The sequence below is a fragment of the Lemur catta genome, chromosome 1, assembly GCF_020740605.2.
Source record: "Lemur catta isolate mLemCat1 chromosome 1, mLemCat1.pri, whole genome shotgun sequence".
Lineage (NCBI taxonomy): Eukaryota > Metazoa > Chordata > Mammalia > Primates > Lemuridae > Lemur > Lemur catta.
In genome coordinates, this window is record NC_059128.1 from 213,108,860 (window position 1) to 213,132,601 (window position 23,742).

The following is a 23,742-nucleotide window of genomic DNA, read 5'->3' on the forward strand; positions in this document are numbered from 1 at the left end:
CCCATCACATTTCCTTCCTCCCCAATTTTGCAATCATCCAAAAAAGCTGTTCATGTTGTCCAGCATAATTAGTTATTTATACATTCTCATGTGGTCCATTGTTCAGAATTAAATTGTCTGGTATACAGAATTTCTCTTGCAAGGCTTGTTTTGCCATTTTACTGCTGTTTGGAAGCTGTTTGTAAATATGTCCTTGTGGAACCTTTTGGGATATGTCTGAACATACCCCAGATTGTGGGGGGAGTAAGCCAGTCCATGTAAGCAAATATGCCCTCTGAAGGTCTCAGACCATCACCCGCTTGCTAAAACAAAGGTTACCAAGAATCCTTTCCTTGAAGACCCAGGGGAATTAGAATGAACATAAAAATAGTCACAAAAAGGTAGAAGTGGAAATCATCTCAGAAATCTAGTCACTAGGTTCTAAGGTCTCCATATTGCCCAAGAGGAAGCTAGTCCCCAGAAAAGGGAAATGAAAGGGACTGGTCCACAGCCTCTTGTGGGTTAGTAGCAGAGCCAGGCCCAAACCTTCCTCAGCTGACTCAATGCCATTTCTACTAAACCACTGAGTGCACCAGTACAGGACTGCCCCTAGGTATTTCTGGGCTTGTTACTATTTGCCCCTGAACTAGACGGTCCTAGACTGCTACGCTCTGGGCCCTTGTGCCTATATTTTATAGCTCTTTGGTTTCCTACCAACTGGCTTGGCAGCCCACTATTACTGATGTGTGTTGCCGACATGCAACAATTCTGCTCGCCTGTCTGTCATGCTGTGGTCAGAGATTCCAGATGGTCCTCCAATTTAATGTAAAATGAGGCTTGTTTCTGAATGAGGGTCAGAAGAACTCTGCTTCATGGAAGACATCCATAAGTTTTATGACCCAGAATATGGTTTATCTTGGTGCATGTTCCATGTGCACTTGAAAAGAAAGAGGATTCTGCTGTTGGGCAGAGTGTTCTATAAATGCCTGTTAGATTCAGCGGTTGATGGTGTTGTTCAGTTCTATATTCTGGCTGGTTTTACACCCATGAATTTTAGTTTGTAGACTCTGTAACATTAGCTTTGATTGTTCAGAAGCACTTTTATGTTCTCTTTCCATACGAGAGTACAAGATCATGATTATTATCTTGAAGTGGGACTTTTTGGCCAACCAGGTTAGGGGTCAGCAGTTGGGCATTTCTAGAATGGTTGGCCAGATGGTGTGATTTGAAGGATCCAGAAATTCTCTTTCCAACACACATCTGTGGGCTGTCAGTGTATAACCTGCTACAAAGGTCTTATATGAATTCTCACTGGAGTAAAACCTGTTATTATACCTGGGAAATAGCAGATCAGCCAGCCAACATCATAACATACAAAACTCATTATCTTCCCATGTTATTATGCATAAAGTCCCCAGATTTTCTACAATGACTACATATTAGTATTAATAAAATTTATTAGATTTTAAATCTATTTACTACTTTATATTTTTATTTTAAATTATTAAATATGTAGCCATACAGAAAAGATATAACAGATGTCATGTACTCACCATCAGAATTAACAGATGCTAACATTTTGCTATATTTGGCTTCAGATCTCTTTTTTCTTAAAAGATATTAAACATAACACACAGAGTTAAAGCCCCCACCTTCCATTTCCTCTTGCTCCTTCCTTCTTCCCCTCCCACCCTCTTCAGAGGAAACCACTATCCTGAATTTGGTGGAAGATATTATTTCCATGAATGTTTTTGTACTTTCACTCCAAGCAAATATATCCATAGCAATTTATGGCCAAGGCTGTTTCATGGTATTTATTATTTTTTTATAATCAGAGGAGAAAAAAGATTCATCTGTCATGTTCAGAAGTCCTAGATCCTTTGTCATTTCAATTGCTTCTGACTGGATTTTGCTTTAATCCTGGCTTTTATGTTCTTCTGGTGATCTACTTAACCAGGTTTATTTCTTCCTACCTAAAGTCCTTATTTTGCCAGAAATGGTAGCTTGGACTCTGCTCCCAAAATGTGGCCTTTCAGAGACTGTGATCTGCCTGCCTTAGGCATTGCCCACCCCAAATCCTTGTCCTCTGGCCTCTAGTTAGTTCAACCCACCAGGCTCCTGTACCTGGATCTGTGAATACATGTAGCTGCTCTTGTCACACTTCACCTGTCTGGCTAAGCATTCCAGCACTGGTAAACAAGTTCACTGCACAGCCTGCCTTACCTGTTCTGCTTGGATCTTTCATGTTTTGAACCCAAACCCATAAGAGGACACATCAGAGGAAAGCTGAAACTGGAATGGTAGAGGCTGATGAGTATGGTGATGATGACTGATAATAGTTAATATTCTCGAGAAATATCAAAATGGTAAAGATCTAAGGTGTAACACTTACTAATACATTCGAAATGTGTTCTTCAAAATAATAGTAAATGCTGTTTATGGAGCATTTACTGTATGTAAAGTGCTGTGCTAGGAACTTTGTATCTCATTTATTCTTTAAAAAATTCTATAGTTTATAGATAAGAAAGCTGAGGCATACAGAAGTAGTGTGCTATTATGGAAAAATCATGGGATTTAGAATAAGACAGATTTGGTTTCAAAGTCTAGCACTACTGCTTGCAACTTATACTGCTTGAAACCAGTTTCTTAACTCTTCTGAGTCTGGCACAAAACGGGCTTGGCAATGATGGCTATTGTTATTATAGAAGGTCTGGGTTCTTTCCCAAGGTTACATAGCTAATATACAGTAGAACTGGGATTTAAATCCAGGTCTGCTCCTTTCAAAGCTACCCTCTTTTCAGGAAAATGTGAGTTCTCCATTAAAGGAGGTGTCATGGTGTATAGAAAGAGCACTAGCCTTCAAATTAGAAGTATTCATCCTGTTCTGTTCTCCCTCACCGGTGATCTGGATGACCTTGAACAAGTCATTTCCTCTTTCTTTTTCCTCTGTTTTCTCCTTTATAATATGAAGGGGTTGAATTAGATAAACTCTGTTTGTTCTGTTTGTTCCACCCCAGCACTCTGTGCCTCTGTTCAAGAAACACTGCACCAAATTGCTTTCCCAAGTGGAATGAAGAAAGACAATGACATCGATATTTTAAAGAAGGTCAGGATAGGACAGTGGGCAAAGCTTCTATCAGCTGCTTGTCCCAAATCCTTAACAACTGAAACCAGTTGGATCTCTTTTCTTCTTCCCAACTCGAGCCTGGAAGGGATCTAGGTCATAAAAGGCTTTAGAAGACAACAAAACCAGTTGCCCAAACTCATAGCTTTCTTGAGCAAGTTTCTTTTCTTCTCTCTCTCTCTTTCTTTCCTTCTCTCCTTCTTTTCTTTTCTTTTCTTTTTCCTTTTTTATAAAGGGAGGACTGAAACCAGAAGATGGCTAATTAAAATAACTAAGAGACAGAGAGTTATAGAAGGGATTTTTTTTTGGCTCCAGGTTTCATTTTTTCCCTTTCTCCCGGTTCTTTCTGGTTTTATTTTCTAAAAAGACAGTACATATGTTTGAGGGATCATGACATAAGTCCTGCATTCCTGTTTAGTGAATTTTAAACTCTTCTACATTACCCTGGGGCCACCTGTTTGCTGAAGTTTAAGGTAGGCGTGACTAACTTGGAGAATCCTTTGACCACTTTTGGACCACTTTGGGAGTCATTTTGAAGGCTTTGGGATCACAGAAGAATTCATTTGCTCATTGAGTCTTTATTGCACTTCTACTATGTGCCAGTCACTGTGGTAAGCCCTGGGGCTATGTAAGGAAGGAAAGACTCCCATGCCCAGCTCTCGTGGAGCTTATAGGCCAATATAAAAGATGAAACACAAAAGCAAATATACAATTATGAAATCTGAGAGGTGCTGCAAAGGAGCTATGAAACTACCCTAATTTCTGCCATTTCAGATCGGACCCAGAGAAACATTTCTCCAGTCTGTCTCTACTCCCAATACATGCGACTCTTCAGTTTGACTGCGAATCATCATCCCAAGACTGTCCTTACCACATCTGCCCTCCATTTCATTAGTGAGAATCACATGGCCCTCCTGGGCTTGCCCTGGCTTTCCGGGACATCTGGCCTCCTTCTTCCCCAGGGTCTGCTTTCTCATTCTTTTCTGCCCATTCTCTGCCAGGGGTATGTGCTTCTGAATGCTGGCAAGCTGGCAGCTCTCTACTCCCTTTCCACTCCTGCTTTGGGGTTTTTGCTCTTGTCGATCTCTCTACCGGGAATTTCTCTCACCTCCATCTCCACTTGTCCAAATTCTCCCAGGCCCTGTTCATGCTCCTTTACCCTCACTGCAGCCTCCTGAGCTCCTGCCCCCACCTTGAGGGATCTGCTTTCCCTGCCCTGATTGATGCCTCATGGCATTTGCTTTATTGTGCCAATCAAAGCATTCCTCACCCTCTGCCTAGTGTGACAGAGTTGTGTGTCTGACCCAGGCTCTTACCTCCTTATCTGCACCTTGAAGCCATGGATATTATTCATTTCTGTATCTCAAATATAAGCAGGCACAGTTAGCACACAACTGTTGTTGAATCAGTACCCCAATAATAAAGTTAATAATAATGCATGTGAACAATCTTACAGAGAGTGTTCATACATATACACACACACATATATATATACACATACCAATTTAATTTAATTCTTAGAATAACCCAATGTGAGAGGAACTATTATAATCCCATTTTACAGATGAGAAAAAATAATATTTACTGAGTGCTGACTCTCTAGTCATAGTGCTAAGCATCATGCTAGGAAGTTTCTACATATTACATTATTCAATCCTCATCCAATTCTGATAAATACAATAGCCATCTGTACTAATCATTTACTCTGTGCTAGGCACTATTTCTAGCCATTTACGTCTATTAACTACTTTAATTCATACATCAATACTATAATGTAGGTACTATCATTATCCTTATTTTATACATGAAGAAATTGAGGCATATGGAGGTTAAAAAACTTATCCAAGTCTCATAGCTGCATTCAGATCCCAGATTAGGTAGCTTAATTGTAGAAACAGCCATTCATATGAGTACTCCCCTTTTTTCCTGACTCAGCACTGCCAGTCCTGCTCAGGACGATCTTAATGAGGCATAATCATGCCCATTTTACAGATGAGAAAACAGAGACCTACAGAGGCAAACTAACTTGTCAATATTGTACTAGTCAGTGCAAAGCCTAGGCTTGTAAGTGCAAAGCCCATGTTCTAAGCTACTTACCTATCTGTTTTATCAGAGAAACATGACTATGACCAGCCTAGGTATACAAAACTCTGAAAGTTTTATGATTCTTTAACATTTCTGGGTGTCTGCTATGCTCAGTGCATTGAGACTGGACTTTGTTATGTTGGGCAGGGTGGGGACTTACAAAGACTAAGAAACAGTCTTTGCTTCCAAGAGGCAAATAATAAACTATCCTTCACACCTATCCCCTCTCGCTTCTTTTTTCAGCATGTTACTTGATGCTGCCCCTTTAACCATTGGCCCTATCTTGAGGTGACAGGAATAGCCAGGAGGGACACAAGCAAAAAGTTAAGTCCAAAGTGGTGAGCAAAGATGAGGGGATGTGGGTAGGTCCAGGTGGCAAGTGGGATTGGCCTTGTTGTTTGAAGTTGGATGCAGTGACTGGGTTTGGAGTCTTCTGTTTTCCGAGAAGATAGCAGCCCTCCAGGTTCAGTTGAATACTGTGGAGTAGCATGGGAGTGGTGGCCTCAGACCTACGGGGAAAGGAGGCCAGTGGCCGGAGTGGAGAAGCCCTGGTCAGTTACAGCAATCCCTTTCTATTACTGAGTGGATTTCCACTCCGCCTTGCAGGAGTACTGGACATAGCCCACGAAGCGGGCAGCAGCCTTGGTTTTGGCTCCCAAGTTGGCTACTCATCAGCAGATGATTGTGAGCAAGTGACTTCCTCCCTCTAAGCCTCTACTTCTATAGGGATTCCATTAAATGGAACGGACTTTTCACTGTGCTTGTGTGGACTGGAATGGGTCATCATGTTCATGAAAATACTGGGCTGTGAGCTCTAGGGGCATGTGAGATGCTGACGGGAAGAAACGTCTAGGTTTTGCCCCCTCTGTAGTTCCTCCTAACAAGATTATGCTGACAGAGGGTGCATTGGATTGACTCACACGTAACTGAAATGCGCATAGTTGTTGAGGTTACCCAGTTTATAGGCTTGAGCCATTAAACTTAACAATGAGAAGCGGCCCGTTTTAGCAAGTTTTCTGTGTGGGAGTGGGCGGGGGTGGGGATTGGGAAGGTAGATGCTGAACCAGGAAAGGAGAATGCTCATATGTGAAAGATCCATGCCTGGAAATTACTGGCGTTGAAGTGAGACCTGGTAAGGTAAACGGAGAGGCTGTCAGGAGCCCGGGGCTTTACTTCAGCTAACACTTTCGCGCCATGTGCTTTGGGGCACATCCCAACGCCTCTCCTGGCCTCAGTTTCTCCATTTGTAAAACAAGATACTACCTTCCAACAGCTTGTAAAGACCTGGGACCCCTGTGATCCACGGGGAGATTTCTGAGGACGGAAGTGAAAGAGGTGAGAAAAGCCCCCTTGTCTGTGTCCTGGCCCAGGTCCCAGGGCTCAAGTCCTCATAAACCAAATCTGGAATCTACCACTGGAGAGAGCCAGAGGATTCGTGTACGTCAGCAAGTGTGCGTGCGTGACAGAGGGCTTTTAAATGGATCACTTTGTATCTAGCAGGGCAGCACCTGCTCCTCAGCCTGCAACGGCAGCGCGAGCAACACGATCATTCAAAAGCGGCCGCTTTCCATTCACGTCTATAATTAGCGCGCAGGCTGCAGTACCGGCTCGGGCTGCGGAGGTGGGGGCGGGGCGGCCTCGGGGGCGGGGCCACGCCCTAGCCCCGCCCCCTTCCAATGCTGCTCTCTCCTTTCCCGGCGAGAGTCTCCGGCGGTCCCCTCCCCCTCCCGGGCTTGGCTTTCAGCGTCCCAGGATTCCTGGACGACAGGACTCGGCGTCCCCTCACTCTGGAGTCACTCTTGTGCTGCACATAAGCACCTAGAAGGGTGGATTTCCAGGAGGGCAGCTATATTTAGAGTGGCATCCTCTTCTCCGCCCCGAAGGCTCCGGCGTCCCGCCCTCTCTCCTCCCCACCCCGCTCCCCGCCGCCCCTCCCAGCCACCTCTCCCTCTTTGTCGCATTACATAGTAATCTGAGATGCACTGGATGAGCTCCAGGGAACAGAATGTACTTGGCAGATACGCGGGGCTTGATGTCTGCAAAATGTCGGAAACGCAGCCAAGAGCTGCTAACTGGGTCATTAACCTCCAAAAGCAAAGCGAGGACTGTAAGGCCCACTCCGACTCCCTTCATCTCGCCAATAAAAGTGCCTCAGTGTGAAGGGAAGAAAAAGTCCAAGGTTGGCTGCTTTGATTTCTAGGCACCAAAGGCAGGCGCGTCTCCTCCTCCTGGCCCGGGCCCTAACCCCTCTGGGCGAGCTCCTGCGCCGCATCGGAGTTTACAAGTGGCCTTTGAAAGGCCCAGCAACTGCGCAGGGCCACACTCAGGCCTCTCTGCGGACGCTCCCCTGCAGCCCTTCCCTACCGCACAGCTCGACCCATTTCCTTGGGTAGAGGAGGAGTTAGAGGCGTTTGAGATAGGGGGTAGAGGTGAAGGGAGGAGGTTCTAGGTCCTTCACCTACAGTGAAGGATCTTGCCATCCCTCTCCTCCTCTCTCTCTTCTCCCCCCCGCCCCCTTTTTTCCACTCTTTGTCCTTTCCTACTTTCTTAGGCCAGGCTCAGGCTGTGAGATAGGTGCACGAATACATGGCCATGGCTTCACTCCAGGAGAGTTGACTTCAACTTGCAGCTCTGTCACTGGCTACATGACCTTGGGTGAGTCACTCATTTCTCTGCTCTTTAATTCCCTACTTCTTAATTGTTTACCTAATAAGACCTTTCCACTGTACATCACAAAATAGTGAGGCCCAAATGAGACAGTCTCTCCCTAACACCTAGACTTTCACCCCTCTGAAAGCCCCAAGATTCAAAGTTCCTCTGGATTTGTGTGTACTCCTGGAAAATAGGAATTTTAAGTGGTCTCACCAGGAAGCTTCAGAGGTTTGAGTAGTCACAAGGGGATAACCCCTAAAATCCACCCCCTTCTGTTGTCCGATTGCCAAAAACAGACACTTCCCCCTAATGTCCAAGCCCACTTCTCTAGTGGCTAGAGAGAGAAAGTGCTGGGTACCGAAACCAGAAGAGGTGGTACAGTTCCTCAAATCAAACTCCCTTCCCCATTGGAGGTGAGACGGTCGCTCAGCCTGGTGAAACTGGCAGCAGCCTATGAGATGTGGGTCTGAGCAGTCTCAACAAAAATGTGGGACGAGGAAACCTGAATTGTGGAACCACAGTTTTGAAAGGAGGGCAGCTTGTCCCTGGTGGTGTCTAGAAAATTAAAACCAAGCTCAACCTGGCATCAGCACCTTTCCTGCCTCATCTCTCCTTGGTCTTCCTACACCTTCCGCTGTAGCCATATCAGATCACTCTGCCTCTTCACCCTGCGTGGAGGCCTCATGTTCCTCTGCCACTGGGCTATGGCAAAAGCTTTTTAAAAAAATCTTATTTATTTTTTATTATTTTTTGAGACAGGGTCTCACTTGTTGCCTGGGCCAGAGTACAGTGGTGTTATCATAGCTCACTGCAACCTCAAACTCCTGGGCTCAAGCAATCCTCCTGTCTCAGCCTCCCAAGTAGTTGGGACTACAGGTGTGAGTCACCATGCCCAGCTAAGTTTTTTTCTATTTGTAGTAGAGATGTCTTCTTGCTATGTTGCTCAGGCTGATCTCAAAGTCCCGCCCTCAAGCGATCCTCCTGCTTTGGCCTCTCAAAGTTCTGGGATTACAGGTGTGAGCCATCACTCCCTGCCAAAAAGTCTTTTTAAATCATCTGAATTTGATGACCTCTATTTGGCCTTTCTTTGCTACACGTTCAAATTCTTTACATCCCTCAAAACTCAGCTTAAATGCTAAATCTCCTATCTAGATGTGATCTCTTTCAACTCTTCCTTGGGACTTTTTCATAATATCTCAATATACCCAGCCAGCCTTGGGTTATACCACCTTTGTGTTTGATAGATCTCTCTTACACAGTGAAGGTTTCTCTATGGATACAGATTCTTTGTTTTTGATCTCAACTCTGATGGCTGAGGTGACCACACATCCTGATTTGCCTTCCCAGTTTCTGTTTTTTATCCTGGTGCAATTAATTATTCACCCTAAAGTGTTCTGGTTTGGATAACAAGTTATATGGTCGGCTTACTGACAGTCTCTATCCAAGTACCTGGCACATTAGCAGGGGCTTGGTAAATGTGGTGAACTGCCTTGAAGAACCTCTAAGAGCTGTTTCTTACCCAGTTTCCTGAGGATCTCAGCCCAACCCTTTTCACCCCTCCTCTGGCAGCATGCTACCATTTGTTCCTCTTCACTTCCCTGGGAAAGGACTGCAGAGGGACCTATTATCACTTTCTTTTTGACAAGACTTGCCAGGATTTCAAAATGCTCTGACCCAACAATAAGGCACTTAACACAACCTTTCCCCTTCTTCTCGGCCCCCAAACAGTAGGACAGCCACTGGATATCGGAAATAAATATCATACCCTAGAGAGGGTCCAACCCTTGCCTGTGGGATGTGTCATTTCCAACCTCAACTGGATTTTTGGCTTTGCCCAATTTCCTTGACAGTCCAGCCCTTCAGAATTACCTTTATTTACGTAGTGGCCTTAGGAGAAGTTCACGCCTTGGAAAGTTCAAAGCTCCTTTATTATAAAATATGTAGTTAACATTCTAGGTTCTGTTCAGAGGTTATGAAAGATAAGGTTCCTTGCCCTTTTACATAATAAAAAACTTACTCAAAAGTCAGCCTGTTGGGGTGTTTGTTGACTTTTTACAGAAGATATCAAGCATTTGGAAATAACAGCAGGCAAGACGCTTGGCCTCGTGAATAGAGCACCAGCTCCAGCGTCAGGAAGCCTGGGTCGTCTTCTCCTCCTCTGACTCACTGCTTGCTGGAGGATGAATCATATGCCCTTTCTCGGCATCGGGTCTCACTTCCTCCATCTCCCCTATAAAATGGACGTATTTGCCTTTTCTACCACACAGGAGGGGGCTGAGGCTTTAAGATTCCTTGCTAATTACACATGCAAAAATTATTAAAAGGAAAAATAAGCTGTGTTTTGACTCTCTGGAGAGGCACACATTGGGGGAGTGTGAGGCCATTTTGTGATGCTGCTTTAGTTTTAGAAACTCCAGTTCACTGCGAACAGCCTCCCAGAAGCTGGAAATGGGTGGGAGAATCCATCTCAAGAAGGAGGTGGGAGTGAGTCTGGTCTGTCGGAGTGGGAGCGGGAGTCGTAGGAAGAGATTCCAGCCAGCAGTCAAGAAGCGGCACGTGGAGCCAGGAATGAAAAGCAAACAGGGCTGTTCTATGGAGGGCTTCGACGCCAGGCTGGGGTGTTTGGACTCCCCTGAGGGCTGTGGGAGATCAACGGAGGAGACCGAGCATGAGCATGGCGTGATGTGCACCGTGTTTCAGTGAGACACGTCTGTTTAATGGAGGGGCAGGAGCTGGAGCTGGGGTCTGTCAGCCACTAAGCAAACAGTGACTCCCCTCTCTCTGAGCTTCAGTTTCTATCTCTGTCAAATAAATGAGTTAAGCCCTGAATTGTACTAATGTGCTGTGACTCTACAGTAAAGACCATGAGGAAAGAGCTTGTGTGTGTTTGGGTGGGAGGAAGGGGTGGGAATGAGACAATTGCCTTGTTAGACACAAAGCCAAGCCCAACAAGCTTGTTCTTCAGGGAGGAAGCCTGACCAGTCTCAGGATCTCAGGCAGGTCTTAAAGGACTCCCTGGGTATCTTTGTTTAGGCCACAGCACAGCACATCTGCACTGCAAGGCCTGGCCAGTGACCCCTGTCTAGACTTGTCTGCTATCTACTTCCTAGTCCAGCTGAGACCGCTGATATTTGAAAAGATTGCATTGGGGTTCATGCTAATCAGCTGTTCCTCAAGATGTTTCAGATCTCTCCCTCTTCTGTATTAGATTTCCAGGAAGCCTTACCCCAATGAGGACCACATGGCTTGGTGGCCTCAGAACTCTGCCTCAGAAGGACAATTTGGTAGTGTATCTTTGACATTCACCAAGGTTTACTATAAGATCGGCATGTAGAATGTTCTTTATTATAATGGTGCAATCAGGATAGTGTCTGAGTTACTTAATGGCCTTTATGTAAAGACTCAGAAATTTCTTCAGTGAACTCCCATAGTAAAAAGGAAAATATCATTAAAAAATTGGGGGTGTTACTTTTGGGTTTGCAATAGTTTCCTTAGGGTTGGGGATAATTGCATCTTGTTTTATAGTTGGGTTTAAAAATACTTGTACATTTTATTGTAAGTTTCCTCAAATAGTTTTTCAGGTAGGTTTATGTAAATAAGTAAATCGATAAATAAATGTTCAGTTAGATTCAAGTCAGTGTGTGAAGTGAAGAAATAAATCATAAGACCACTTATGAATAGTGACCTGACTGAAGCCTTCCTAAGACCTTATTTTAAGCAAAAGATCTAAATTTCAGAGCATCACAGGTAAAAGCAGCTTCCACTGAGACTATTGATTTAGTGCTTCTACATTTGAGGTGCAGTTTTGTGTGAGAAGGGCTGAAGGGATTGTGATTATCTCTAAGCAGTACAAGAACACAGTGATAAGTGGGAGAAAAATCTAAATAGTTCTGGTAGAGTGACGGGGATTAGCAAGGGAGGGGGTTTGATAATGGAAGTTACATTTAACCTGTAAGGACAGCATAATCCAGGTTTATTCTACCAATTACTGTGTAGCCTCGAGATCTACATCTCAGCATTCACTAAATGATAGGGAAGAGCAGTAGAGCTCTGAAATTTCTCCAAGTGCTCATGTCCTATTTGCTGAGAAGCCAGAGTCTACATTGATTGGCTGATCAAACTTCATCATTCCACCTTGGAGTCCGTAAATCAGCTAAGAAACCAATGCCTTCTTTCTTACCCTTGGCCCCCATACCACACCCCAACTGCTGATGGATAAAAGGCGTGTATAGATTGAAGGTGGGATATGGCTGGAAGTCTCTGAGGACAAGCTCTTCTACCCCCTGAAGGACATGTCTGTTCACTAAAGAATGACTGAATGAGTGGTCAGCTACCCTTAACCTGTCTTTCTTAGATTCCCTAAGGAAAAAATTAAATTATAATTCTAAAATGCTAGAAACTCATAGACTCAGACTATAAAATGTGAAATGAATCTGACAGATTACATGGGTCAGTTCCCATAGTTGATAGACAAGGAAACTGAGGTTTAAAGATATTTACCCAAGAAACCTGGCCAAAGACACAAACAGAGCCAAGAAGTCTTGGAGCCAGGGATGTAGTCCAGATCTCCACTGCTCCTTGGGGCTCCCCCCCCTTCTTTTTCCTTTTTGCTACAAGTTGGAGCTTGGTCCCTAGGTTGCAATGGATAAATCTTTTGCTAGGTGACCCAGTTGCTAAGCTTTGCTGACATCATTCTTGGGCTCAAAAACCTTTGTGGATTTCTGCTATCCACTCCTAGTACAGTCATCACTCAGCATCCAGGGGGCTTTCATTCCAAAATACCCTGTGGATACCAAAATCCATGAATGCTCAAGTCTCTTACATAGATGTGTAGTATTTGCATATAACCTACGTGCATCCTCCTATATACTGTAAATCATCCCTCGATTATTCATAATACCCAATACAATGGAAATGCTATGTAAATAGTTGTTATACTATATTATTTAGGGAATAATGACAAGAAAAAAAAGTCTGCACATGTTCAGTACAGATGCAACCATCCATTTTTTTCCAAATATTTTTTATCTGCAGTTGGATGAAACCACAGACCCAGAACCCATGGATAAAGAGGGACGATTGTCCATTTTGTGTCATTATTTGGGCTCATGATATCCGTGATATCTGCCACCACTTTTTAAAAAACTGAATTCCCTTCTGGATGATGAAGTAGGGGGAAGTAGATAGGTGATCTTGCTTAGCATATTTTGGCTATCTCTGACATAAACCTACCTTGGCTAACCTTTTCTAATTTCTCAGGCCTCAGTAGCTCTTCTGTGCAATTGCCCAGATGTCATATTTCTTAACTTATTTTCTATTTCTTGAGAATCAGTTAGTCATTTTTTTCTCAGTAATGGGCAGAGAGGTACAGCTGGAAAACATGGTCTTCAGCAGAGTTTAACTAGAATAGGAACAGAATTCTATAAGGCAATGCACGGACCAATGAGCTGTTTTTTAGGTCAGCGCTGAAGGACTCACCAAGCCAGCCTGCTGGTGGAGGCTGAGCTTGTCCTCCCAGAGTTTCCCACAGCCGTCCTCAATCCCGCTCCAAGAGCGCCCTCTGCTGGATGAGAGCGGGACCCAACATCCTCAGCCATCTTGGAAGTGGGGCCAACTGGAACTCTGAAAGGACGAAAAGGAAAATTGAGGTCTCTTTGAGAGATGGATTCCCACCCTGGGCAGTTCTGAACGACCACTTTTTAAATACCAGTCCCAAATAAGATGGATCCAGTCCATGATGTCCTCTGCCTTCCATTTCTCATACCCTCCATTTCAATTTCTTTGGTAGCTTCTGCCTAAAAGGTCATCATATGATGAAAAAATAGGATTTAAAGAAGAGAAATGTAGTCCAGTGAAATGGGCATAAAATTAGAAATTCTACCTTATAATTGCTGGTTTACAAAGAGTAATTTCTTGGAATAACTCAATTTTTAAGTTCAAATTTGTATTACTCCTTTGTAAAAACCCTCACCTGCTATTCATTGCCTACTAAATTAAGTCAACATTCTCTACTTAGTATTCAAGGTATATTTGTAAATTCATGTTACATTATTTAGTTTGCATTTCATTTATCAAAGCTAATCATATGCTCATTTTAAACAAGAACTTTATCCTGATCCACTTTATAGGAAAAGAAAATGTATTGAAATTTTTAAAAGCATATTTGAATATCAAAGTCATATGTTTCACAGTAAAAATCAGGCTCAGAAAACAATCTACTTATAATTTTGAACAAGGATAAGAGTCTGCTTAAGCAATTAGCTTTTTGAACAGAAACAATTGATAGTTTGAATTCTATCTTTAGTGCTGATGTTAGTCCTAACATGGTGTTTAGGATTAAGACAGGGTGAAACTTACCTGACATAAAAAATTTGGAGGGGTTGATAACCTTTGAAATATCATGTAAATAAAGGAAGAGGCAGCAGCTAGGAATATACTTATTGAATAAACATAGTAATACGGTAACCACTAGAATTATGCCAAAAAATTGAAGAGTAAAGCTGGATGAAAACTTAGAGAGAAGATTCCATCATCTTTATAACTCAGATGGTGAAATGAGACCTAGGAAGAATAATTTTCCCAAAGGTTCATGATCAGTTATTAGTGGAGCCTGAATTGGAATCTGAGTCATCCAGTTGTCAATCTAGAGCTCTTACCGCTAGAAAACACAACCTTTGGTTAACTGCCTTTCCTACAATGGCATAAAAAGGGATGCATAGGTAAGCAGCCCCAGTGTGCCATTGGAAACTGCTGCCTAAAGCTCTATGAAATTAAAAAGAGTTTTCCTAACTCAGACTCTGTCCCATTTCACTGTATCCTTAAGAGATTGAAAAATGGGGCATTCAGATCCTTTCCCCACGCTGACCCATCATTCTGTTTACACGTGGGCCGGCCAGATGTTAGAGAAAAAAACAAACATTTGCAGCTGTTATCAGGGGTAGGGTGGAACTCATGACGTTCCCAAGTCTTGATCCAACACATCAGAACACATTTGATTTTTACTGCTCGCTTGAAGTTTACTGCCTTCAGCTCCCTTCTACAAAGCCTGAATTTCCGCCATTTCATATCAAAGCCTCCACTGAGAGATACCAAGGGCTTCTTGAGCTAACTTTGGCCCATCATCACAGTGGCCCAGGTGACCAAGGCAGCTACTGCTCCATTATGACTTTGGAGGCCCCTTTTTCCTCATCCTCTGCTCCCACTCCTTGATGAAAGATCAGGGGTTCTGTCTAGCAGGTAGAGGCCAGGATGGGCACTAGGGGAGAGACAGTGTATCTTCGTGAGAAGAACATGGGCTCTTGGGTTATGTATAACCCAATTTAATCCTGGCCCAGACATTCACTGGGTATGTGATTGTGAGTTAGTTACTTAAGTTGTAGCTTTATTATCCTTGGTTATTTGTTGAACTATTTATTGAAAGAGGGAATCTAGTCCTGGACTCCTGTTTTACAGATGTAGACACTGAGACATGAACTGATGCTTGCTCAAAAGAGCAGATATCTTACCCAGAGGGTAATGATTAACAGGGTCAATGATTAACATTTTCTACTAAAATACTACAAATAAGAGAGAGATTGAAATTACATTCAAGAAATCTAAATTAGATATAAAGAATTTCCTTGGAAGAGAGGGTTTTGAAACCTCTGTTTCTTAGAAAACTTTAGTAATATAATAAAATCTCACATGTTGAAAGAGTTTGAATGGCACTCTTTGCCAGGATAGATGACCTCTCTGGTTTCCTCCCAGTTAAAAAAAAAAAAAATCCAAGACTTGGGTTCCTTCTTATAAGAGGAGTAATGTAAAAAGTCTGACCCCTAGTGGTCATTGTCTCTGTGTTGGACGGAAGGGGAGAAGGCTGAGAAAATGAGGATAACCCAGACTTTGTTTTTGGAATTAGAAACGAACCTTAGAAATTTCCTAGTCAAATTCTCTAATTTATGAACAAGGCAATGGAACTTAGACTAAGTGAATATAAATGTTTGCCCAACATGGGCGACTTTGTAGTAACACTTAGTATGGAACTCAGGGCCTTTTGCTGGTGCTCTGGGTCCAACATTCAATCCCTTCATCTTCCCAAAGTCTCACATCGGGAATCAGCCCCCTGTGGACATAGAGCAGATATACACTGATTCTGCTTTCGGGGTACAGGGATTCAGTCCTTATTCTCTCTTTCTCTTTTGTGTTGAGGAGCATTTGATTGTTCAGTAGATGTAACCTTCACTTAACCAACTTAAGTCCTCCGTTCTCTTTGTATAACATTCTGACTGATGCCCACAGCATGCTGGATGCTGTCTCGTGTCCCGATGCTCTTCTTCTCTCATGAGTCGAGTTCTATGCTTACCAATGACCAGTTGATTTTTTTTTACCACAAACCTGATTATGACACTCATATTAGTTAATGCAATTACATAAATTAAACATTACTCAAACAGATGAAATATGAGTGTGCAAATAAAGAGACTTGTTTCAATAAAAATTAAGTTGATTTCTTTGGAAAGGCTCAAGGGGGATGAGTTGCTAAAAAAAAAAATGCTCCAAACTTAGTTTGTGATTGAGAAAACTAGGGTTAAAAGCTGGAAGAATTCTGCAAGTTTTTGAAGTTTTCTTCCACTAAAAACAAAACAAAATAAAGCAAAAGTAAAACACCTGAAATTGGAAATAATAGAGGATACATTATGGATGTGGTTTATTCAAGAAAAATAAGATGGAACTCTGGAAATGGAAAATACATGCTTCAAGAAAGGCCTTGGCCCTACCTACTGGCAAATGAATCTCTTAGGTTAAAATATATGTTTTTGTATATTCCCAGATTTAACAAAATTTTCTGATTAGCTGACACTAAACTTGAGGTCCAGGAGACTGATTTACTTAATGCCTCCTGAATGCTAATCTCTTGAGGATTTGGTCTTTTAAAAGTTCCCGTATGTTCTCTCTTTATTCCTGTAAGTCTGCTTTTTGAAGGCACTTCTCCCACATCCTTTCCCCCTTGACAGTAAGTAAGCTTTGCCTCAGAGCCACACACCAAGAATTCAGCTTTTAAATACACTGTTAATGTTTGTTCATCTTAGCAAACTAGTCATATCCACTTAAAATCCAGAACTAGGTTCAGTGCTCAATGTTTTAAGATTTCAGCAGTGTAGGGCCGTATGTGGTCACTATCAATATTACACCTTCCATTTTCAACGTGTAAGAGCCACAAATATGGACACACACATTGCCCTGGACTCATATTCTAGGGGATGCATGTTATAGAAACAACACGGCTGTGTAAAGATGCTCATTGCATGCAGCACAATTCACAATTGCAAAGATGTGGAATCAACCCAAATGCCCATCAATTCATGAGTGGATTAATGAAATATGGTATATGTACACCATGGAGTACTACTCAGCCATAAAAAAGGTTTAATACCTTTTGCCACAGCCTGGATGGAGCTGGAAACTATCCTTCTAAGTGAAGTATTGCAAGAATGGAAAAACAAATACCACATGTACTCACTATTAAATTGGAACCAACTGATCAGTACTCATGTGCACAGATGGAAGTAAAACTCAATGGAAATCATGCAGCTGAGAGCAGGGAGGAGAGGATGAGTGAAATTTCTGACGGGTATAATGTACACTATCTGGGTGATGGGTACCTTATAACTTTGACTCAAGCAGTACAAAAGCAATCCATGTAACCACAACATTTGTACCCCAATAATATTCTGAAATTAAAAAAAGAAAGCATATCAATAGTTGCCTGGTGTGGGGGTGAGGGGTAGGAATTGAATGGAAAGGGGCATGAGGGGTAATGGACATTTTTATATTTTGGGTAATAGTCATGTTTTATATTTTGATTGTGGTGGTAGTTATATGGGTGTACATACTTGTCAGACTTCATTGACCTGTAGACTGATAATGTGTGCATTTTATTGTACATAAATTATACTTCAATAAATTTGATATTTTAAAAATATGTGCTTTTATACACCCAATCAAATGGCTAAAACTGAAAAGATTGCCAACACCAAATGTTGGTGAGGATGTCATGTTTGACAGCTGTTAATGTGGACAATACATTGCCGGTGGGAGTGTAAGATGGCACAACCACTTTGGAAAACTGTCGGTTTCTCATAAAGTTAAACATATGTCTATTCTGTGACCCAGAAATTCCACCCTGAAGTATTTTCTCAAGAGAAATAAAAACATATGTGCACACAAACACAAAGATGTTCATTGCAGCATTACATATGATAGCAAATATATTAAAAGCTACCTAAATATTTAGCAACAAGGTAATCATTTTATTGTGATATTTTGGCTGAATATCATTTGATAGTTACTGCTGGTTGTTTATGCAGTCATAAAATGATAATTATGAATTTTAGCAATTAGAAAAATTGCTAGTAATTAAGGGAAGAAAGAAAAGTAAAAAATGGAATAACCCTCGTGATTGCAAACATAGTAAATGAATGTATGAATTTGATGAACTGGGGAAGATTTGGGGTTTCTACCTTTTGCCAATTTTTCATTTATGTTTCATTCTTTCAGTGATTATAAAATCCCACGTTAAGCAATGATTCACTAGTTTTTCTACCTTGGTATCTCGGGAGGCCTTTAAATGTCTGGGGTTTGACATAAAGTTGCCTAAACCACAGAATCACCCTCCAGAGGAGTCAAGATTAGGGAAGAGCTGACTTGATTATAGATGGGCTGGGTGGGAAAGTGCCTTGGAGGTCCTTTTAATGGGTTATACCACTTGCCAGCAATCAGACTTTGAATAAGTTACTTGTCCACCTTATGCCTCAGCTTACTCACCCTGAAAATGGGATAATAAAAGTATTTATGCCTGAGGTTTGTTGTGAGGTTTAAGTGATAGAAATACAGTCCAAGGCACAGAGTAAGCTCTTAATAAATATTAGTTATTAATGATGAAAGTTAGTGGCTGAGCCAAAGCTAGAATTCAGGTTTTCTGACTTCCTTACTCTGGGGCTATTTCTATCACAGTACAATGCAGATCTTTCATTTTGATCCAACCTAGAATCCTTTAGTTTGAAAAGTGCTGGGTAAGAAAAAGGCTATTCTAGGCAGAGCTTGGGGCTCATGCCTGTAATCCTAGCATTCTGGGAGGCCGAGGTGGGAGAATTGCTTGAAGTCAGGAGTTCAAGACCAGTCTGAACAAGAGTGAGACCCCGTCTCTACCAAAAATAGGAAAAATTAGCCTCTACCAAATATAGAAAAAATTAGCTGGGTGTGGTGGTGAGTGCCTGTAGTCCCAGCTACTTGGGAGGCTGAGGCAAGGGGATTGCTTGAGCCCAGGAGTTTGGGGCTGCTGTGAGCTGTGATGATGCCACTGTACTCTACCCAGGGCGAGAGAGTGAGACTCTATCTCAAAAAAGAAAAAAAAAAAAAGGCTATTCCAATAATACAGAGAATACTGTGACTCTACATAAGGTGACCAGCAGTATACTCTATAGCCAGGACTACATATTAAAACAGTCAGGGATGTTATAAGAAAACGGTACTTACTGAACTGAAAACATGCCTTAAATAAGGCAGAACTGGGCTCAAGCACCGCAACTGTGTATGTCCTGCTTGAGTTCTTGCTCTGCACTTGCTTTTACGAACCTCAGTTTTCTTACTGGATAAATAAACATAATCCTTCTTGTGCAGAGGTAATGTGAGTTGTGGCATGTAAAGTGAAATACAATTCAAAGTAGTGATTTTATTTTTAAAAATTATTTTATTAACAACAACAATAAAAAACCCTTAAAGCTTGGCTGGTGGCATGCGCCTGTAGTCCCAGCTACTTGGGAGGCTGTAATGGGAAGATCACTTGAGCCCAGGAGTAAATTAGTACAGCCACTGTGGAAAACAGTGCAGGGATTTTTCCAAAAACTACAAATAGAACTACCATATGATCCAGCAATCCCACTACCGGGAATTTATCCAAAGGAAAGGAAATCATTATATCAAGGAGACATCTGCACCGCATGTTTATTGCAACATTATTCCCAATAGCCAAAATATGGAATCAATCTATGTTTCCAACAACAGATGAATGGATAAAGAAAATGTGGTCTATAAACACCATGGAATACTATTTGGCCATAAAAAAGAATGAAATCCTGTCATTTGTGGCAACCTGGATGGAACGGAAGACATTATGTTAAGTGAAATAAGCCAGGAACAGAAAGTTAAACATTGCATGTTCTCACTCATATGTGCAAGCTAAAAAAAGTTGATCTTATAAAGTTTAAAAAAAAAAGTAGAGCAGAAAATACTAGAGGCTGAGAAGGATGGGGGAAGGAAGGGATAGAAAGAGATTTGTTAAAGGATACAAAATTACAGCTAGATAAGAAGAATAAGCTATAGCATTCTGTACCACTGTAGGACGGCTATAGTTAACACTAATGTATTATATAGTTTCAAATACCTAGAAGGAGGATATTGAATGTTCCCAACACAAAGAAATGATAAGTATTTAAGATGATGGGTATGCTAATTACCCTGATAACCTCACTATATATTACATGTATCAAAACATCACTATGTACTCCATGAATATGTAAAATTATGATTTTTCAATTTAAAAAGTAAGTTTTAAAAACTTGCATAGTATATTCTATGTGTCTGGCATTATTCCAAGGGATTTACAAAAATTAATTCATTGAATGAATCTTCAGAGCACTCCTTCGAGGTAGGTACTATCACCATCCTTGCTTCACTCAGGGAGGCACAGGAAAGTCGAATAACTTACCCAACATCACACAGCTGGTAAGTGGTGGAGCTGAGCTTTGAACCTAGGCAGTCAGGCTACAAAGTCCATGCACAGCCCTGTGCTGCTTTAGCATCACTGAAACTGCTTTTTCCTAAAAGTAAAGAAACATAGATTCTAGGGTCTGTTCTCTTTCCTTACAAGGTCCAATTCAATTTAGTTCAGTCTAATCCAATCCAATTCAGTTTAATTCATCGCAATTTGAGAAATACTTTTTAAGATGTTAGGTTTGTGTCATCAGCCACTGTACTCAGCACTGTGAGAGCTACCAGAGAGAAGTAGGACCCAAGAAACTTGTGTTTTGATGGGAAGGGTAACTCACAGATAAAAATGATGGTAGCATATGGAATGGATGAGGCAGTCTCAAGGAAAAATGTCAGATCTGGAACTGTGAGTGTCAGAAGAGGCTTTGGAAAGTCTTTCCTCTGTACTGTTCATTGAATGAAAACTGGCCCATTCAGGAGGGCAGACAGGGGTCTCCTGGAACCAGAGTCTGGGTAGGGGAAAAGTTAAAACATAGATACTCTGGACCCCTGAAAGGACGAGGGTCTTAGACTGGGCTTGTGTCTCCAATAGTGAGACCATTGTCCTTTCTCCAATTCCAGCTGGTGTGGCCAGCAGCCTTGAGCTGCTGTTGTAAGCTAAGGCGAAGTCATATGAGTGGCCCGGTATGTGTGATTCTCTGTCCTCCCTCTGTACTAAGCATTCCAATGAAAACCTATGTATTGGTGTGACATTTTCTATCGTTTGACCATTAAAAGAGAGAGTTTGTAGAAATCACCTTGAACAACGTCTGGCCCACAGTCAGTGTGCATAAGGTGGCAGATATTACCCTAAACCTTTGGAATCTGACCATGTTCCCATGGTTCCCTCTGAGAGAGAGAGGTCATCAAGTGGCCAACAAGCCTGACTGTAGATGACAATCATTTGTTTCTTTTAGGGAGCTCTCTCTCCCTGTTTCAAGATGAAAATTGGGACAAATCAGGCTACACATTCACGATCATGCTCCTGCTTGTCCAGTGGTCACACTGTATGGAATTTGAGTATTCCCCATGGGTAAACTGCTCCCTTATGCAACACCTTTGACATTACGCTATTAAAAAGGCTTGCATATTAAAATTTGAGGCATGTGTAAGTACCTCATAATTAACTGCTGTCTATTTAACTAGACAACCCTAGTGAGTTAATTTGATGTCTGTTATGAGACTTAATAATTGTCAGTGATTTTTAAAAACAATTTACTGGTATAATCATTAACTACTCCTAGATTATCTTGTCAAATTGATAATTAAATGGCTCAAAAATTCATTGCAGAGTCAGTATATTAATAGGAATGTAATTAAGTAATGTTTACTTATGTAATCTAGAGTTTATTACCTGTATGCTTTTTTTTTTTTCTATACTTATTAAATCTTCCTAGGGGCCTCTTCAGAATCAATAGAAAACCAAGAGTCAATAAATATCTTATTAGATCCAAATAAGCCACCTAATTGAGTGACTGAAATAAATATGTATTCTCTATATATGGGGAGAAGGAGGAGAGATAATTTCTATTTCATTCAGGATTATTTCTGAGCAAAGTTCTTGCCCTTCCTTCTTCCATTTCCTCCTGCATCCCCTTTTTCTTCTTCCTTCCTTCCTTCTTTCCTTTCTTCCTTCTTTTCTTCCTTTCCTTCATTCCTTCTTTCCTTCCTTCCTTCTTTCTTTTCTTTCTCTCTTTCTCTCTTTCTTTCTATCTACCTTCTGTTTCTTTTTCTCCCTCCCCTCTTCCCTTCCTTTTGTGGTGAAAGAAAGGAAAGAGGTTTTCAGGGCTTTTCTCTCCGTCTTTCATCAAACATTTAAGTGCCTATTATGTGCCAGTCATTGTGTAAGACACGGAGGGCATATAAGTCATGGTTCGGGTCTCATGTCGTAAAACAGAGAGACCTGTAAGAAATCGCAGGACAACATGATTAATGTGCCCCTAGAGGTATGTATGAAGTGTTAAGGGAACACAGAGGAAGAAACAACTATCTGTACTGGTAGTCAGGGAAAATTTATCAGAGGAGGTAACTTTTTGACTCACCAGAGAATAGGAGGTAGGAGTTTGCCAGAGAGGAAAAGTTGGAGGGGGACATTCATGGTGGGGGGAATAAGGTGTGCAGCAGCCCGGAAACAGAGAAGAACATGAACCATGCAGCAGTGAGATGGAAAAGGATGCATTTTAAACTACTGAGTGTTATGATCAAAGCCGTGGTTTTCAAAGGATAACAATGGATGACAGAGTAGGGATTTCAGTAGTACTCACTTTATATAGTTATGATATCTAGTGGTATGCTCTGATACCCTCCAGTTCTCAAGATATCTATTCAAATTACAGTCTTCCTGGCCCTGCCCTTCCCCACCCTCTTCTGGTGATCATCACAAGCTCAGGATTTTACAACTTGCACAGGGTTCGGCTCTGTTGTCACTGTAAAAAATTTATACTTGTCAGGTGACATATTCAGATTTTGAGTTTGATAACTAGGATTACAATACATTTCAAACTGGGCCTCCTAAAAAGAAGAAAACATAGTTCGATACTCAAGGGCAACAGAAATCAAATTTAAGGATGTTTGGTTATCTGAACAATCCTGGATTAAATTTATTAATAGAAGGGAATGGGCCTTAAATTAATGACTTTGTGAGTTTTCAAGCCTCTATCTAGAATCCAGATGTTTATAAACTTCTTATCCTTCATGACTACTGAGACACACAGAGTCAGTTGTAATACTTTTTGCTTTTTGTCCCTTTCCAAGTGTCAATCATCACAAAAGTCACTGCTGCCTGGAGTTACTCCTGGCTAGATGGTTGGGTGTCTTTTGGTGAGGAAGAAAAAGAGGGGGAAAAGGCGGAGATAACACTACATTCTGGTATTTAAAATTATATTTATACTGTGCAAGTATAAATGCATTCAGAGTCTCTGAAGACTTTTTCATGATGCTTAGAAGTGAATTTCATGTCCTAATGCTATTGTTAAGCTCAGGCCCCTGGAAGAATCTGCTTGGAAGGCTCTCCTTGCCCCTGTACAGTGTGTTTCCGATACTCATGGTGTCTCCCCATGCCAGGCCTTCTTAAGTGACGTGAACTGTGACCGACAATGTTGTAAAATGACCAAAAT

The 23,742-nt window shown here is 41.7% G+C and overlaps 1 long non-coding RNA gene across 1 annotated transcript in view; it reads left to right on the forward strand.

The window, feature by feature from the left end:
- Nucleotides 1-23,742, forward strand: part of LOC123641947 — a 58,416-nt gene that overhangs the window by 1,967 nt on the left and 32,707 nt on the right. The window lies entirely within an intron of this gene.